Genomic DNA, 5,600 nt, shown 5'->3' with positions numbered 1-5,600 from the left:
CGAAATTTCGGTTTCGATTCGATTATCCATTTTTAAAAAACCAAAAAAAAAAACCGAACCGAACCGATTGATGATGACAAAGATTATCAAGATGATGAGGAATGGACTAAACTTTTAAGATAAATAAGTAAGATGATAAATGAATATCAGGACTAAACTTTTAATGCTTTTTAATTTTTAAACTCTATTTAGCAACTTTGTATTCGTATAGTTCCATGTAATACGTGCCTATTTTTGTTTTTTTTAATTCAATATATATGTGGACTGAGGTATTCTAACACGTTCTTATACAAGCTTAAAATATGCATTTTTATTTTTTGATTTTTTTTTTTTGCAATGTCAACACATAATTGTAAAAAAACCGAAAATAACCAAACCGAAACAGAAATTAACCGAAAAACCAAAAACCGAAAAACCGAAAATTTGAAAACCGAACGGTTTGCAAATTCAAATAACAAATTACTTAGGTTTCGGTTTGGGTTTTACCTAATAACTGTACCAAACCGAACTGTGCTTAGCCCTAGTTCACGGTGCCTTCAATTTATAGGCAAAACAACACAACACTAAGGCTAGCCACTAGACCATCCACGATCGTTAGGACAATCCATTTTGCCTTGAATATTGTGTTTGTGATTTGTGAACGTTTGTGCATGTCTACTTTTGCAAACCCTTTTCTAGAGATTTAGACCAAGTACTTACAGGTTTCCAAGATGCATACTTTATCCTACTCCATTTCATAGTATTTTCTTACCACTTTTTGGAGGCTTCACCTTTTGTATATTGGAAAAGAGTTTGTCTGCTTCCTTTTATATATTTGATTTATCTTTTCAGAGAAGAATCGTGTCTTGGATCTATACCTTAAGAAGAAAGATGTAATTGCTTTCTGTTTAAAGTTCAAATATATATTTAAATCTTTCTATAAGTTCTTTTATAAAATCTTTAGCCAAGAAACTTGAAAGATCATGTAAGTTTCTATAAAAATTTCATTTTTACAATTTTTTTTATTTAGGATCAATTTTAATCTCTCTAAATCCACAACATATTTATGTTGTAGTTTCTTTAACTTTGATCCCGTCTTTAATATATTGAATGTTTTTATTTTGAATCATATAATTTGTTATCGTCACTTAAGGTAATTCATTAAGTGTTTAAAGATATATATGTGACATGTAATCATCAATAATGACATCAATAATGAACATGTAACATTACAAAGCGTCACATAATCTTTAACACCATCAAAACCAAAGGATTAACAAAAAACTTTTAAGAAATTTTATATCATTTAACATTCTAATCTAACGAAACGAAAGTAGCCACAACTCACTTGTAAGCTTTTACAACAATGAAGTTTTTAAGAATGAAGATGAAGCTACTGCAGAAACGTTTCCTAACACTGGTAAAAAAAAACTTACAACGGTGTGAAGGCTAATCATTGAATAAAATGTTAACACCGTTATAAAATGTATAATTATACAAACCCGTTATAAATTAGAAGGAACGAGCGTTTTTTATTGAACAAAAGTTTATACACCGGTTTTTAACAAGTATTTAAAAAGGTGAGAAGTTCAACCATTGGAATAGAATGTGAAGAACCATTTTAAATGAAGAATTATCCAAACCCACTGTAAATTAGAAATCAATAAGCGTTGTTAATGAACAAAAAAATTATACACCGGTTTTAACAAGTATTTTAAAGCGGTTAACAATTTCAACATAATGAAACGATTATATTTATAAATAAACCGTTACAAATATTTATACATTATAGCAAAAATTATAAAACTAAACGGTTAAATATACTAAACATCTTTCATTTCATAGTTAATAAAATATACAACGAAATATAAATAATACAAGGAAAACAACAAAATCCCTAAAACCGAACAACTTTATCCAGGAAATTGACCTTCATAGTTGTGGCTTTTAGGGCAGCCCTGTTAACTTCGTCCATAGTGTCACACCCTGCCATGGGGGCTTGGTCGTTTTGCAGAAAAATTGGTACCAACTGTAAGTAGTGAAATATTATTGATAAAAATAAGTTACAAAGCTTGCACTAAGTATTTATGGCAAGGTATAACTACATAACTGTTTATTCTCAATCATTGCTGTAATCCGATGGTAGGTTCTACTAATCTTCTTGGCATCTATGTAAGATTTCGGGTTTTACCGTTTTCATATTGGTTCCATTTTATCAATTTACGAACTTCCTTCGGATCCTAAACCTTATGATAATTTGTATTTAAGAATGATCAAGTTTCCTAATGCTCATTACAAGCCCTTCATGTTTACTTAATGTTTAGTTATGACATCAAAATGTATCAAATGATCAAAACACCAAACATCAAGGACCAATCTTGCCATTTGTGAAATCTGCCCACCACACACCACCGGAGCGCCGCGCGTGGGGCAGCCCTAGGCTGGCCGCGCAGCATGGGGGCTCACCTGCACCAGTATGCTGTTCGTTTTCGTTCGTTAACTCGTTTAAGGCATAAAATCGTTTATTATAAGCATGTTTGAGTAAATTAAGGACCAAGTAAACATCATATAACTAAAATATAAATTCCAATTCGTTATTTACTGCTCAAGATCAGATCTTTGTGAATAAATCGTTGATTCTTTCCTAAACGAGCCAAAAGCCCATAATTAGTTCGTTTTATGTTTTTCTATATAAACAACCATTAAACACCTGCTGTAAACTTTAAACAAACCCTAAAGAACATCCTCCAGCCGTCCCTTACCTCTGTTCATCCACCAACCCTTCGGTTTGCATATTCGTTAAAGATTCAAGACTTGTTCGTTGACTTTGCTTGCTTTAGGACCTTTGACTCATCGTTTCTCCTTGTCCTTTCACTTTCCGGGTAAGTTGTAAACTGTAAAATCGTTCATACATATTCCCTAGTCAATAACCTTCAATCAATTTCGGTGATTGAAGGCTGTTGACTGGTCAATTGCTTTAAAACTCGTTAAAGGGTAAAACAGTCAACAAGTTTGACTTTGCTTTTTCTCATACTTCTGGTCGGATTCAACGTTCGGTCCAGAAGACTTTTATTCTCGTAAGAAAATTTTAAGGCTACTGCCCAAAACCCAACTTCTGACTCGCTGTTCGGATTCTGGTCAGTACCAGCTCGCTTAAATCTTAAATTCAACATAACTAGAGTTCTACTCATCCGTTTGGATTGATTCCAGCGGCATTATGTTCTTTTTTATTTATAGTTTAATATCAAAAAGTTTCAGGTTCTGAATCGTTATCTCGTTTGACGCGTATTGGACGACTCGCTTATTCGTTAACTCGATCATCGTATTTATTAATCACCTGCCTTCCATCTAAGGTGAGTTTATCATTCCCCTATTTTACTCGATTTTCATAAACGTTTTGGGGACATATGCGTATATAATACTATACATACTTATCTATATATACATACATATCAAAAATAGCAAACGTGTAATTGTGTGTGATTAATCAGATCTACTTGTTATGTGCTTATGTGTTATTGTATTCATTCGTTTGACATATCCCCTTGGAGAGGGTTCTCATTCTATTGAGCACCGCCCGATTCGCTTGGCAACGGTCTTATTCTATTTATTTGCTCATGGTTGATTTACCGGCGCCCGATTCGCGTGGCAATGGTTTAGTCGACAACTTACTTGCTTATGGTTTGATTTCATTGCCTCATTTATTACGTTTTGCTTATTTATTATATTAATATTATTTTTGGTGTCAAAACTTGGTGGTAAACTCACTCAACATGTTTGTTGACAAAACTCCATTTTGTACGCATATGCAGGTTGAGTTGAAGGATGGACACTAAGAAAGACCTTAGGGTTATATTGAAGACAAAATTGAAGTTAACTGATTGTTTATATTTATTTGAATTTTATTGTTGTATTTGGATATTGTGCATTATTTGAATAAAATAATTAATTAGATATTGTCACATTTTATATATGATAGTATCTTCGAGCTGTGAGCAATCGGATCACACCCCGGCATTTCCGCCTTAGGTTGGGGTGTGACAGATTGGTATCAGAGCCGAAGGTTATAAGATAGGTCGTTAGAAATTGTCCTGACATATGTTAGGAACCCTATACGTGCTTATCTGATTTGCCTTATGTGCTATTTAATAAATTGTTTACAGCTTGCTTAGATTAATTATTTAAATTGTATTTATCTTGTTTATTTGTTGCACACACACACAAATTCCGAGGTTATGCCTCAACTTTCAAAATATTTTTAAATCCTCTTAATTTTTAGTAGATTATCTTTTATTGTGAGAAATTCCTTAAGAATTCCCGTGTTTTGTTTTGTTCCTTCACCTTGAAGCGTGGGGGTATGACAAATGTCGTACAACCATAACTTCAAGTGGTACCCGTAATCGGCTAAACGGTTGCGTGGTAAACATAACCGGCTAAACGGTTATACTTCCAAGTTGTGTCTTTAAATTTTTTAAAATGCTTAGTTGGGTGAAAAATCCATGGAAATCCATGGGCACTCCAATTATTCATTTCTTAAACCATTTTCGATTTGATTTTTGGTTTGGAACGTATCGTCCGGGGTGGTTCTCGAGATACACCAACTACTTTTGTTTAATTTGTTGATTCGATATTTAGTTGAGTCGGTTAAATGCCATGTAACGCTCATGGTCCAAACAACTCCATTGATTTGATAATTCGGTAATTAGTTGGGTCAGTTAAATGCCATGTACATGCTCATGGGCTGACCAACTCAATTGTTTATTACTCATTATTTGAATTGGGCCAACAAATTGCCATGGAACGCTCATGGGAGGCCAATTCACAAACTTTATGTTGTTTATTTAGTTGGGCCATTCAAATTGCCATGGAAAGCTCATGGGAGGTCAACTCGTTTGATATGCTTGGTTATTTTATTTTTGGAAAATTCTATAAAACATTATTTACTTAAATGCTTCAAACTCATACATATTATTTTAATTCTTGACTCGTCCTCGGGTCTTCACTAATATACTAATACATATACATATGCATCCCCATTATTTCATATCAACTCATTCCCACAACTTACCCAACATTTCGTTAAAATTTCATCCTTGGTCCTCATAGAGCCGTTCACCTGCTTCTCGTGATTGCTGTTCGACTACTAGAATCGACAAAGAGTTTGCTGCTGTATTCCGTTAACCAAACGACCGTCAACCTCGACAAAACTAAAATATACCGAACAAGAAAACTTATACTAACTCATATCAGTTAAAATACTATTTAAATTATATTTTCTTATTTATATCCTCAAACTATAAATTTCTAAGTACATTTAAATCCTTATCCTCAACGTTAAACTTTAAATGTTTTATTATCTCATGTTTTCCTCAATATCATGATGATTTTCACAACTTATTTTCCATTTTATAAATCTTTATTATTAAAATTCAAATATTGTAAATCTTATTGATATTAAACTAAATTATGTATTCTCTAAATTTAATTTCCATTTTTAAATTTAAAATTTTCCATTAATTAATTTAACTTTTATTATTAAATTGACTTTTTGATTGAACCTTCATCGTAAATATTTCAACTCCCTACTTTGATTTTTTTTTTAAATTTTAAATGTTTCAAAT

The sequence above is a fragment of the Bidens hawaiensis genome, unplaced genomic scaffold (assembly GCF_021521415.1).
Source record: "Bidens hawaiensis isolate Kalapana, Puna unplaced genomic scaffold, B.hawaiensis_p1.1 tig00033218_1, whole genome shotgun sequence".
In the NCBI taxonomy this organism is placed as follows: Eukaryota; Viridiplantae; Streptophyta; class Magnoliopsida; order Asterales; family Asteraceae; genus Bidens; species Bidens hawaiensis.
This window is presented reverse-complemented; position numbering follows the sequence as displayed.